General features: G+C 31.5%; 1 long non-coding RNA gene across 1 annotated transcript; it reads left to right on the forward strand.

The window, feature by feature from the left end:
• Window positions 1–4380: 4380 nt before the first annotated feature.
• LOC120636272 lies at window positions 4381–5913 on the forward strand. The gene is made up of 3 exons (XR_005659362.1): window positions 4381–4430; window positions 4555–5348; window positions 5825–5913. It is a non-coding gene; the product is annotated as an uncharacterized LOC120636272 (long non-coding RNA).
• The last annotated feature ends 9130 nt before the right edge of the window (window positions 5914–15043 follow it).

The following is a 15043-nucleotide window of genomic DNA, read 5'->3' on the forward strand; positions in this document are numbered from 1 at the left end:
AGAACGCCGCACCCGGCGCCGGATATATATAGGGACTTGTTGATAAACAGCGGTCTTGTATTATTAGCGAAATTAGTATTAGACTCAGTTTATAGTGCAATCTTGTTTAGAAAAATTCTCTTTTATTTTTCTACTATTATACTCCGTTACTCTAGTGGTCCACATAGTCTTTTATTATCAGTGAAATTAATATTAGCCACGGTTCATATTGCAAATCTGTTTACTAAAAATGCTCTATTATTAATGACTGCCTCGTTTCTGGAGTGGTCAGGATTGTCTTGTATTATTCGCGAAATTAGTATTAGCCTAGGTTCATAGTGCAAACCTATTAACTAAAAAATCTCTATTATATTTTCTACCTCATTGTTTTATTGGTCAACATAGTCCTGTATTATCAGCCTCGGTGGATAGTGGAAACCTGTTTACTAAAAATGCTCTATTAAATAATTGATTCACTCGTTCTAGTGGTCAGCATATTCGACTGCGGATCACGAGTTTTTAATTCGCAGTCATTCTTAACTAAGCGAAATTTTGTAGCTGAGTTTTCTGTTAGTTTATGTAAGGACTTAACCATCGTTTGTGCCAATCAGTACGGCTACATAACAAGAAGTTAAAAATTATATCCCCCGATTAAGAAATAACGTGTCCAGACAATTGGCGGCAACAGCGAAAATGAGAACCCCTGTTTATTATTCCACGTGTACTTTTGGATATTATTACCACCTGCAGGGCTAGCTAGGCTAGGCTAGCTAAAATTATATCCCCGATTATATCCCCTGACAAGGGATATAATTAACGTGTCCACCTGCTACAGTACGGGAATATGGAATAAGAGAAGTTTACCCCCGTTTATTATTACACATATATTATCTGGATATTATTTCCACTTGTGTGCCAATTCTCTGATAGTTGATAAAGCTGTGGGTGAAGATACATTTATATTCATACACACACAAACATACACAGAAACACGCATACTTATTTTGTATATTATAGGTTGTAATTTTTTTATTATCATCTAAATTTCTTTATAACATGTCTGTCCTTTTGTATATCATTGTATCTCTTGTTTTGTTTGTTTACCTACCTTCATTTTAATGTATTTTGTTAAGTTTATTTTAATTGTAATGGAAGAGCGGAGTCTTCTGACACAGGGGTAGTAATGCTACTCTTAAAAGAAGGCTTCAGCGATATATTGATACCACTTTGTTACTTACCGAAATAAACTATTTTTTTTTTTTTATTTATATCCTTTCCCCAGGGATATAAATGTCTTCTGCCCATGCTAGCGTTCGTCATCTCACCGGGAAGAAACATGTCCCCCGTCCATGCTACTAGTAGTCGTGTAGACGCGAGTAAAACAGTTTAATATCTCTGTCGATTATAGCCTATGAGTTATTTAGTTCTAGACAGTTGTGATTATGTTGTTTGCGCTGTACGCTAATATGCTGTAATGTTCTAGATTACAATATTATTATCAAACAATTACCGGTGTACTACAGAGCACGGTTCTCAGAATGAGAAGGCTGTTATCCACTACGCTATACAACTGCGGATTGGTGAACATCACACACCTTTGAGGGTATTATTAAGAACTATCAGGCATGCAAGTTAGGGTCGCGTAGCTTATAGTAGCGTGGAGGAGAAGCTTTATGGCTACCTCCGTCCTTTGGAGCAGGACAGAGGATATGTGGGACTTGTATACCCGAACTAAAAACCACCCCGGGATGTCCCTCTCGTTGGCTTTACAAGACGCCCGACGAGCTTGTTTTATGATTCCCGGACAAGGGGTGCGTGCCAAGGATTAAACTCGCTCCGCCCGAAAGCAGGACCGAAGTCCTAACCAATAGGGTATCACGGCTTCCGGGATTTAATAGAAGTTTAAAATATCTGTGTACACAACTTTAAAAAAATATTATTTTTTTCAATACTATTTTTTATTTTTTTTAATATTATTTTTTAATTCATCCGCTATTTTGCATCAGCATCGCTCGACCACCCGAGTCCTTAATTTCTCGGCTCTCAGCGTGATGATAGTGAATCTAAAGTTAGCTTATCCAAGAATCGACTTTCAAATGCAAAAAAGGTATTTAGCTTGAACGAGCAGCCAGACAAATAAACATTTGATATACCAATTGTTCTCTTTTTGCTATAAGTAAGTACCTAATGTATCTACTGCAGTGTACGTCTAGCTCTACCTCTATCCCCACTTTGATATTTTAGAGTAAGCCATCTTCTGGTCTTAATAAGACTATGAAGTACCTAGTATAAGTATTTAGATACCTAGTAACGATAGTGACATTCTCCTATCACTTATGATTCATATTAGCACAAAACACTGACTGTTATAACTATATTATATTTCTAAACAAGAAAGACTTTATTAAATAGGAATGGAACAGTAGGCTACCTTAGTAGAGATATTTAAGTACCTAAGTTGAGTATGCCTGTGTATACACATATATTTTAACACAAAATAAGCGAGAAAGGAATTCACTTAACTAATGTTTCTTAATAATACAGATACCATAATAAATAACGCATTTTATAATATATATGAATTTTAAAATTAGTTTAAATATAGTAATATTGTTTCTTTAAAATATAAATATAACCTAAAATAAACTATTTAAAACTAAATAAAATCTAAAACGTCCTGGAAACCACCGCAGCGAGGCACAGTTCCTAAGATGCTGGCAGCATAGTAGTATAGAATGCCGTTTTTGCCTCACTTCTGAAACCGGGCGAAGCCCGGTTTCCCTCATCCTCATCCTCATCCTCCCTCATCCGAAATTTTTTTGAGGATTCTAATAAGATTCTTATTGGATTTTGATGAAAATCTAACTAATTCCAATTGCGTTATATAGGTCAAAATACTATCTCATAGCACTCATATATGCGCCGACTCTACCTCACTACCTCAGGTTTTTACCTAAGTCTGTGGATTCTAATTCATATTGGAATATAGTTCCTGGATGAGTGTAATGCGTATTGGGATAAGTTCCAATACGCATTACACTATAGCAGATATAACTTTTTTTATTAACTTTACTATTCGATATAGGTATATTCGAATTCTAACAAGTTTCTAAAACCAAAGCTATTATTCTAATTATTATTAGATTTTCTCGTACTTTAAATTAGTAATTCAAATTATCGTAATTTCAATTAGTAAATTCATACTTTGATAAGATGAAACCAAAATATATAAACTTAACATATTTCAGCGTTATCAAAATAATTACGTTTTGATTAAGTTTATTAAGGTCTCAATATGTGATATTGATTAAGTATATGCAGATAATATTTGGAAAATAAGAATATTTACAACTTATTAAAATAGGTTTATGAAAACATTACGTACGATAGGTTTAACATATTACAGAATTATTAAAATGATTTTGGTTTCATTAAGTTTATTAAGGACTTTATATTACGATAGGTTTAACAACAGCATTATCAAATGGATTTTCGTTTGATTAAGTTTATTAAGAACTCTATATTTGATATTACGATAGGTTTAACATATTACAGAATTATTAAAATGATTTTGGTTTCATTAAGTTTATTAAGGACTTTATATTACGATAGGTTTAACATATTACAGCATTATCAAATGGATTTTCGTTTGATTAAGTTTATTAAGAACTCTATATTTGATATTACGATAGGTTTAACATATTACAGCATTATCAAAATGATTTTGGTTTGATTAAGTGTATTAAAGACTCGATAATTCTTATTGACAAAGGATATGCACATCATGTTTGAAACATTAGAATATTTATAACAAAAAAAAGAGAATTTCTTAGTAGAGCATCGTTTAAAATAAGACAATGTATTGTTAATAAATTATTTTCGTCTCGGAAAGATTCCAAAGTTTTTTTTAATTCTATTTTATGGAGCACTGTAATAAATAACACGCAAGTAACCTTTCCCAAAGTATTTTTTGTTGCACATTCCTCGTTACAAACAATAAACCTACCTGATTGCAGACAAGAACTTACTTGTTCAACTCAAAAAAAAAATATATATATTGTTCGTTGGAACATTATCTAAAGAATTTTTTTTATTTAACTATACGAAACACCGTAATAAATAACCCAACCTTTCCTTTGTCAAAGTATTTTTATTGTCCATTCCTAGTTACATGCAATAAACAGCAACGGTAGTTTAAATGATTAATTAAAGACAAGAACAAACTTGTATTATAAAAATGTGCGTATAAAACGTTTCACTCAACCATACAAGCCATAAGTTTATCCAGTGTCCAACTGTTAGTATCTAACCCAGTGTTTTAAAAGTCTTTAAGGCATAAGTTTATTCAGTGTCAGACTGTTAGTATCCAACCCAGTGTTTTAAAAGTCTACTTATTAAACAACTTACTAAGATCGACCAGTGGTGTGAAACAACATTTATTCATCATGGAGGTAAGAATCACATACGTTTGTCTTTTTTTATCTATTCGTAACTTATAATTGAATCTTTACGATGTGGAACTGTTATGAATCTAATTAATATTTTGTTTTAATCGTGATCTCATATTTATTCTAGAATTCACCGAATGATGAATATACTTTAAAGCACTTCTATTACCCACTCAATATATCAGATGATCAAGATATGAGTGACAATAACAAGACCGCAATGAGAAGGAGCAACAGTATAGATGCTTTTTTTGAAAAGCAAAAGAAAAAGAAGAGACAGTCAAAGTCTTCATGTGTAGCGCAAGCAAGTGACGGGGGCCTATCATATATCTCATCCAACGACGATGACAGTATCAGTGCAACACATCTAATCAAAATAGACATCTATGACATGAAGAGAATTAAAGATGTTTCGCCTCTTGAATACTGGAAATATGCAGATTTGCGATTAAAGTACTACGTTGAATCTGCTGGTGATAAGCACTATCAAAGCATGCGAGATATTATATACAACATTACAAAGCAAATCGCTGGGAAGCATGACTGTAAAAAATACTTTATTGACAGAGATAACCAGAAACAATAAGTATTCTCTGAACCAGCGGTCGGTAAACATCACAAAGTAAAAAGACCCTCTATACGAACCCATGAAAACTTAAGTGCTTATTACCTGTATTTTAAAAATATTTTTCTTTATCTATTTGCTATCCCCACTGCTTCATGCAAGCGAAACTAATATAAAAGCTATCCTTTTTCTTAAATGTACTTCATATTCTAAGTTACCACACAAAACTGCACAATGACTGTCGAACTCAACGACTTTGTTTACGAAGAAGAAATGGTTGAGCTATGTCAAGCAGCGGAAGTTGAATTTGACTTAGTGAACCTGTGTATACAAGTAGAAACCGATCAAGCTGCTTTGTGAGTATATTTTCATTATTGTTTAAATTACATAAGAATACTTGTTGCATCTTGTCTGTTCTGAGAGTGGGGGCGTGCCATATATAAATGTTCGGATGATTCTTAGTTTTACTCATTGAGTAGTAAACTGTGAAAGCAAAATAATCACTATGGAATCTTTAACCAACGATGACATTAGTGTATTCACTAAACCATTTGTGGTTAGTAAGATGCATAGGTATATACGATTGTGGTACATAAGTGATAAACTTCCGAGTTGGTTGTTAGAAGATCCAGACATAAAACCTTTTTATACCCCTTGTACGGATCACTTTACTTCCGCGTGTTCCATTTCAAGCGATGAAATTGATGGCGTGTTTCCTATGATGGCGTACTGCGTAATGTGTATAAAAAATGGTAAATTATTACTAGTGTATTAGTAATGCTATTGCGTTTTAAGATATGTTATTTGATTTTATCATTTTAATTATTTTCAGATCAAGACAAAGTGGAGGAGGTGTAAAAAGAAAAATTGCTGTCACAAAATATTCTTCGAGTAAGCGTCCATTTTCTCAAGAGCCTTCAACATCTGCTGCGGTGGTAACAACGAACCCAATACAGGAAGAAACAACTACATCTGTAAGTTCTACAAACAATAATACTATCGAATGCCCTAACTGCAAAGTATATGTTAACAGAAAATATTATACCAATCATCTTAAAAGCAAGACTCATAGCAAAAATGTTCTAAGTTTAAATCCCAACTTAAATAATGTTCAATTAATAGAAACTGCTTTCGGACGGCGGATAGTAACATACAGAATCCCCAATTCCACTAAAACTAATTCTATATTCGAAACTCCTGAGCACTTTCTTAACACAATTAAAAATACTGTATATAATTTGCTTGATAATGCTTTAAAAGAGCATACTACAATAAAAGTAAATTTTATTTTACAAGGAGATTTTGTACAACCAACAAAAAATATAGAAAATACTTTTGATTTTCAAACATTTAATTATATGTTTTGTTTAGGTGATGACTTATTCTAGTAGCAGTACAGAAATTTCAAATAAAATAAGTAATTTTGAAAAGAAAGACAGTGGATGGAGTCTTAAAAAAATAAAGTATATTGATATAAACATTAATAAATTTAACCCATTAAAAGGATCTTCTTATATAGATTTACCTTTAGACATTAAACATAAGCGGGCTATAATTAATGTAAAAAACAAAGATCATCAATGTTTTAAATGGGCAATACTTTCTGCTTTGCATCCAGTTAATAAAAATTCAGACAGAGTATCTTCATATTTATCTAAACAAAACTCTTTAAATTTCACAAATATCCCATTCCCGGTTAAATTAAAAGATATTAATAAATTTGAGTGCTTTAATAATATAAGTATAAATGTTTTTGGTCTTGATCGTGATATAACAAATAAATCTACGAAAATAATTGGTCCACTATATTTCACAAAATGTCGTAAACAAAATCATGTTAATTTATTATTCATTAACAATGGATCCAATGGTCATTATTGTTATATTAAAAATCTTTCTCGATTAGTCAGCCGACAAATAAATTTACATGAACATGCTACACATATTTGTGATGGTTGTCTGCTTTACTTTGAAACTAATTCTAAATTGAAAATTCATCAACAACATGATTGTAATCACATCCGAACCGATTTACCGAACGCTGCGAGAGCTAAATTGACGTTTGATAAATATGAGAGGAAGTTAAAAGTACCTTTTGTTATTTATGCAGATTTTGAATCATTTTTAAATCCTATACAAGGCTGTGGTAATAATCCATCTACCTCGTATACTGAAAATATTCAGAGACACGATGAATACAGTTTTGGGTACTATATAAAATGTGCATTTAATGATAGTTTGTCTAAGTATGAAACATATACGGGTAATAATTGTTCCAAAGTATTTATGGAGAGGTTAAGCGAAGACGTTAAACGGATTGTTAATCAAAACTTAACTGTGATTAACCCTCTTCCCCTCACGGTGGATATGAAGGATAAAATATCTGTCACTACTACATGTTATATATGTGATAAAGATCTCGATTCGGAACATAAAATAGATTTTAATAAATATACTGGTACCTTTGTAGGTGTCTGTCATACAAGTTGTGCAGAAAAGTTTGAAACCCCCAAATTTATTCCCATAATTTTACACAACCTAAGTAACTATGATGCTCATTTCATTGTGCATGCATTAAATTTTTCGGAGGGTGAAGTAAAGGTCATACCCCAAAATAAAGAGCGATATATTTCTTTTTCAAAAATTATACAAATAGGTGTTAATAAGATTGAATTAAGGTTCATTGATTCTTTGAAATTTTTGTCATGTAGTATAGATTCGTTATCGAAAAATTTAAATGATGAAAACTTTACTGAACTGAGTAGGAATTTTCAAAATATTGATGATCTTCGTTATTTAAAACGTAAAGGTATATATCCCTATGATTTTATGACTTCATTTGAATCTTTAAAGTTAACGTCACTTCCCACACAAGAACAGTTTTTTAATACACTAACTAACAGTGCAGTATCAAATGAGGATTATAGACATGCTACGGAAGTTTGGGTTCATTTTAAATGTCGTGATATGGGTGACTATTCTGACTTATACCTAAAAACAGATGTACTTCTTTTAACTGATATATTTGAAAATTTTAGAAACGTATGTATTAAAACATATGATTTAGATCCCGTTCAATATTATACAGCACCGGGACTTAGTTGGGATGCAATGTTGAAGTATACACAAGTGACATTAGAGCTACTAACAGATTTTGATAAAATAGCTTTTGTAAAATCCGGTATACGTGGTGGTGTCTCCCAATGCAGCAACCGTTATGCACAAGCTAATAATAAATTTATGCCAAACTTTGATGAGCAAGTTCAATCATCTTATATTACGTACTTAGATGCTAACAATTTATATGGTTGGGCTATGTCTCAGTATCTTCCTACGGGTGGTTTTGAATGGGTGGATTGTAATACTGATTTTAATATTCCAATTGATTCTGATGTAGGATATATTCTTGAAGTCGATTTAGAATATCCACAAGATTTGCATGATCTGCATTCCGATTTTCCACTATGCCCAGAGAATATTTTAGCTGGAGGAAGCAAGCATTTAAAATTAGTTCCAAATTTATATGATAAAAATAAATATGTAATTCATTACAGAAACCTTAAACAATCTCTTGAAATGGGGTTAAAACTAAAAAAAGTCCATAGAATTTTAAAATTTCAACAGAGTCCTTGGTTACAAAAATATATTGATTTAAATACAAAACTACGTACCTCTGCTCATTCCGATTTTGAAAAAGACTTTTATAAACTAATGAATAATTCAATATTTGGGAAAACTATGGAAAACATTGAAAAACGAGTGGATGTTAAATTATGTATGCATTGGGAAGATAGGGGTAAAGTCAGAGGTGCTCAAAAACTTATTGCGAGACCTGAGTTTCATAGCCTTTCAATATTCTCAGAAAATTTTGTCGCTATTCAACTTAAAAAAACGAAACTATTTTACAATAAACCCATATATTTAGGACTTTGTATTTTAGATATTTCTAAAACCCTCATGTATGATTTCCACTATAACTACATGAAAAAAAAATATGGATCCAATTGTAAAATGTTGTATACTGACACTGACAGCTTCATATATCAAATTTTTACTGACAATTTTTATGCTGATATTAAACCTGATTTAAACAAATATTTTGATACTTCAGACTACTGTTCTAATAACACATATGGTTTTCCTTTATTAAATAAAAAAAAAATTGGCTATTTCAAAGATGAAAATAACGGGACAATTGTCACAGAATTTGTTGGTTTAAGATCAAAAATGTATGCCATAAATTCATTAGATAAATTCGTTGCAAAAGCAAAAGGAGTTAACAAATCAGTTACTAAAACATTCCAAATGGAAAATTATAAAACAGTTCTATTCAAAAAGAAAAATGAGATATGTGAAATGTATAGATTTCGATCAATAAAACATGTTATATTTACCCAAAAAAATAATAAAATATCACTTTCACATTCTGATACAAAACGATTTTTTATCAATAACTCTACTGAAACATTAGCTTGGGGTCACTACAAAATTAATTTGCTCAATACTGAATCATGAGTTTTATCGGTGGTATTTGTTTGTAGAACAAGTTTTCTCTATACTTAATAAACTTATTTGTTATAATTTTTTTTTAAATGTATTTGATTATTATTAGTAATGTTATTTTTTTACTTTCAACAGAGCAAGGCTATGAAAAATATAATAAATAAAAGGAAAGCCATGTTAGCTATAAAGTTCTTTAATCATTAATATTGATGAATAATTTAGCTGACATACAAAGATGTATTAAAACTGTAAATAATGTAGACTACAAATAATTGTATTATGTATTAAAGGTGTATAAAATCGAGTTCATTGTAATATTAACATTTTATTAAGCATATTATATTTGTGACTTTAAAATACTGTTATATTATTTTTTTAACCCATTCCCTGTTCTACCATAACCAAGACAGCACGTACCACTTCACAAATGTATCATTTTTTACATCCATTTACTGCTATAGTAGCAGGTCCAAGTGGTTGTGGTAAATCAAACTTTGTAACAACTTTTTTAAAAAACTGTACTAATTTATGCAGCACACATTTTTCTCAAGTTTTATGGTGTTATGATGAAATGCAACCTCTTTATAATTTAGAAAATGTAACGTATGTACAAGGAATTCCTGAAATGAGTATGTTTGATGGTCAGCAACCGCGTTTAGTAATAATTGATGATCTCATGCGAGAGTCTGATGGTCGCATCGTTGATATTTTTACTAAAGGTAGTCATCACAGAAATTTAAGCGTGTTTTACATTACACAAAATTTATTTCATCAAGGTAGAGGACAAAGAGATATTTCTCTGAATACAAGCTATATTATTTACTTCAAAAATCCCAGAGACCGGACGCAAATACGTCATTTAGCACGCCAGGTGTTTCCAGATAATTCAAAATTTGTCGAAGAGGCCTATAAAGATGCAACTGTGGAACCTCATGGCTACTTAATGGTTGATTTGAAACAAAATACAAATGACGCATGTCGTTTTAAAACTAAAATTGACCCCTCTACTAATGACTGTGTAGTATATGTCCCTAAGAAGGGGTTTAAATATGGTGTGCAGCACTCGATTAATGTCAGTAACAAATAATGGTTGAAGGCAACACGACGTTACACATAAAAAAGTTAAGATTTGCATTGCAAACATTTAAACCAAAATATCGTAAAATTTTACTTCGTTCTCTTAAAAAAGAGGAAATAAATTGTGTATGTGAATATATCACAGAAATTTTTAAAGACGATACCCCGAAATATAAAGAAGCAAGAGAACCCATCTTAAGCATAGTAAAACTGAATTGCTTTTTTTCTACAAATGTGATTTAAATATTAAAATACGAACATAATAATGTTTGGACGTGTAAAAACTCATAAAGATTTATTAAGGGCTTTACTTACGCTTAAACCTAAATATCGTACAGCGTTATTAAAAGTTTGCAAAGACGAAGAAATTGATTGCATTAGTGAATGTATTTTTAATATATTGAATGGTAAAGTACCTTTGAAGGATAGTGAGAAGGGTAAACTGAAAAAACACAAAACAATTCTAAGAAAATTAATTAAAAAAGGAAAAGGTAAAGTAAGAAAGCGTATTATTATTCAGCAAGGAGGAGCATTTCTTCCGATTATATTGGGGGCTGTTTTGAATGGATTGTTTAACTTAGTATAAAAATGGAGTACACTAAGAAAATGATTCTTATTGAACCAGAGGTAATTGAACGCTTAAAATCAGAAAATACGATACATGAAGACTCATTATCAAGATTAGACAAAGAAATGAAAAATATACTAAAAAGTAAAATGGACGACCGTGAAAAATGGTCATTGTATATGCAAATTTTACAAAGATATCTTCACCTTACCAGAGAAGAGAGGAGACCATTAAAACTACCCGTGACTATAGAGAATGAGCAAAAGCACGATACTGAATTGCTTAAAAAGGAGAGCAAAGACAATTATTCTGCAGTTTGTGAGGACTCTGAAGATGAAAAGCACGCATGTGGTTCTTCAATTGATATTTCTTACACAACCACTTATATAAACAAACTTATACCAAAAACGTACAAAAAAAAGGGTGAAATATTGTTAAATACTCTCCTAAACCATAAAGACAAAATTAGGTGGAAAAATGATGGGGTATTAGTGTTAGATAATGAAGTTATAGATGATAGTAATATTGTTGATCTAGTGAATTATACGTTAAGATCATTAAAACGACCTAAACCTATCGGATGGGAAAAATTTATTGTTGCTCTAAAAAATATAGAAGTTCCTTCGACTTGTATTGGTAATCCGCAAGCTTTTGAAAATATTAGTAATAAATCACCAAAATTCAGAAGACGTAGTACCTCAAATGATGGTGAGAGTCTTGAAACTCAAAAATCATTAAGAAAAAAACACGACATTTGGGAAAGATGGAATCCATACTAGACATAAATGATATCTATTACGACATTTCGAACCCAGCTGGTTACAGTAGCATAGATCACTTGGTAAGAGCATTAAAGGGTAAAATGAATAGGAAACAAGTAAAAGAGTGGTTGCAAGCTCAAGAAACTTATACGTTACATAAGCCTGTGCATGGGAAATTCCCCAGAAACAAATACATATTATCTAATTTTAATGAACTTTGGCAGGCTGATTTAAGCGATATGCGTACTTATTCTCAATATAATGAAGGTTTTAACTATATTCTGTGTGTTATTGATGTTTTTAGTAAATATGCTTTTGCAAGAGCACTTAAAAAGAAAAATTCTAAAAATATAAAACAAGCATTTGAAAGCATATTTACCGAAGCTAAAGCAACTCCCACCCACTTACAATCTGATAAAGGTACTGAATTTGTGTCAAAAGATGTTAGACAATACTTTAAAAGTAAAAATATGAATTACTATACAACCAATAACCCAGATATTAAAGCTAGTATAGTTGAGAGATTTCAAAGGACACTAAAAACCAGAATGTGGCGTTATTTCACTCACAAAAATACCTATACTTATATTAATGTTTTACAAGATTTACTCTATGCTTATAACCATAGCTTTCATTCCAGTATAAAAATGTGTCCATTTGAAGTTAATGTAGATAATATCATGAAAGTATGGAACAATTTATATGGAAGCCTCAACAATAAAGTTAGTGTTACAAAGCAGACTAAGTTTTCAATCGGTGATCACGTGAGGATAACGAAATATAAACACATTTTCCAAAAAGGATATGAAACTAATTGGAGTGATGAAATATTTATAATAACGGGTATAAAAAATAGTATGCGTAAGGTGGTCTATACCATCACAGATCTTCAAGATGAGCCTATTGTAGGTACTTTCTATGAGGATGAATTGCAAAAAGTAACATATGACCCCACCACTCAATATAATATTGATAAAATACTATGCTCTCGCTATTCAGGTAACAGAAAACAATTGCTTGTCAAGTGGAAAGGTTATCCGGATAAGTTTAACAGTTGGATTTTAGAATCCAGCCTTAAAAAGTTATGATGGAAGAAAATTTTTATTTAACCTTACTTAGTAATAGTTCAATGGAGTACTTCCCAGAAAACACGACGACCAAGTTCTCAACCAAATTACCAAAATCACTTATTTTGGAAGGAGAATGGTATATTGGAGTTGTTGAAATTCAATATCCTTGTACTATGTATACAGTTCGGAAATCAGAAAACGTTATTTATACATCAAAATGGATTATGATACCTGATGAAGATATAATTTCATTAGTACACTATAGAAGCTATATTCCTGCTATGAATTATGATAGCATTCAACATCTTGTAGCTGAATTAAACAAACATACTGATACTCAACTTATGTTTAATTATGATGAAATAAAAAGTCAAGTATCAGTAGTATGTATGGATAATGCAATTGATGTACTTAAGTTGTCAACCAAGTTATGTTTACAGCTAGGGTTTGAACCAAATACAAATCTAATTCAAAATAAAACTGGAACATATCCTTATAATTTAAAATTAGGATTACCCTCTCAATTGTTTATTTATTGTGATATTATCGAACCACAAATTGTTGGAGATGTTATGGCCCCTCTTCTTAGAATCGTTCCACTTGATCCTACAGTCTATGTATACGGGGCAAACAAAATGCATATTTTTTCACCACCTCATTACCTACCTCTCATGCGAAGAGAGTTTGATGTAATAGAAATAGATATAAGAACGAGTACAGGTCGAAAAGTACCATTCCAGTTTGGGACGACGTGTATTAAAGTACATTTTAAGAGAATCAAGTGAAAAAACTTCCATTCAAAATGCCTTGCCCATACTTACATTATTATTCTCATCAAGCTGGTACAGGTATAGGTGCAATTTACAAGGGTGCACCGTATCAGCGGGGTCATGGTATAGGTAGTTTTTTGGGTGGATTATTTAGATCTGTTCTTCCACTTTTGAAAAATGGTGCAAAAGTTGTCGGTAAAGAAGCTCTGAATGCTGGTGTGGGTTTATTATCCGACATGTTGAATGTACAACCAATAGATGAATCTATCAGATCACGTTTTAAAACAGCAACTTCGAATCTAAAACAAAAAGCTGATAAAAAAATTGAGTCCATCATGAACGGATCAGGATATAAAATTAGACGGCAAAAAAGAAAACGTGTCACTTCCAAAAACACTCTCAAACAGAAAGGTTCTAAGAAAATTAAACATAGTAATATTCAGGATATTTTTTTTAAAAGTTAAAATTTAAAAATGTCATTTTTACACCATAATTCTTGTGAATGCGTAAAATCAGAGTTGGATTTATTTGCTCTACCATCGACTCAGACTAGTATTGAGGGAGGTCAATGGATTCATTACAACCCCATTTCATCATTGACCGATGATGGACCAATTGAATTTTTAGTACCAGGAAATGGTGATGATTACATTGATTTATCTCATACCCTACTGCACATAAAAGCCAAAGTTCAGAATACCGATTCAAGTAACATTTCAAGTGCTTCTAATGTTGCTCCTGTTAACAATTGGCTTCACTCACTTTTTAGTCAGGTTGACATATATTTAAATCAAAAGCTCGTAACACCTCCAAACAACACTTATGGATATCGAGCTTACATCGAGACTTTGCTTAATTATGGTACAGCTGCTAAAAAATCTCACCTTACTTGTGGTCTTTGGTATAAAGATACGGCTTCTAAAATGGATTCATGTGATGCTTCAAACCAGGGATATGCAAAAAGAGAAGAATTAGCAAAGGAAAGTCAAACTATTGAAATGATTGGCCATATACATGCTGATATTTTTAATCAAGACAAGTTTTTAATCAATGGTGTTGAAATGCGTCTAAAACTCGTACGTTCTAAAGATAGTTTTAATCTTATGTGTTCATCTATAGATAGTAAATTCAAAGTGCATTTATCTAGTGCTAGCCTTATAATGCGTAAAGTTCGGATCAATCCTAGTGTATTAATTGCGCATGAAAAAGTGTTAGCTACTACAACTGCAAAATATCCTGTCACTCGTGCTGAAGTTAAAGTGTTAACCATTCCATCTGGAATCCAGGGTAAAATGCTAGATA

Source organism: Pararge aegeria, chromosome Z (assembly GCF_905163445.1).
Source record: "Pararge aegeria chromosome Z, ilParAegt1.1, whole genome shotgun sequence".
Lineage (NCBI taxonomy): Eukaryota > Metazoa > Arthropoda > Insecta > Lepidoptera > Nymphalidae > Pararge > Pararge aegeria.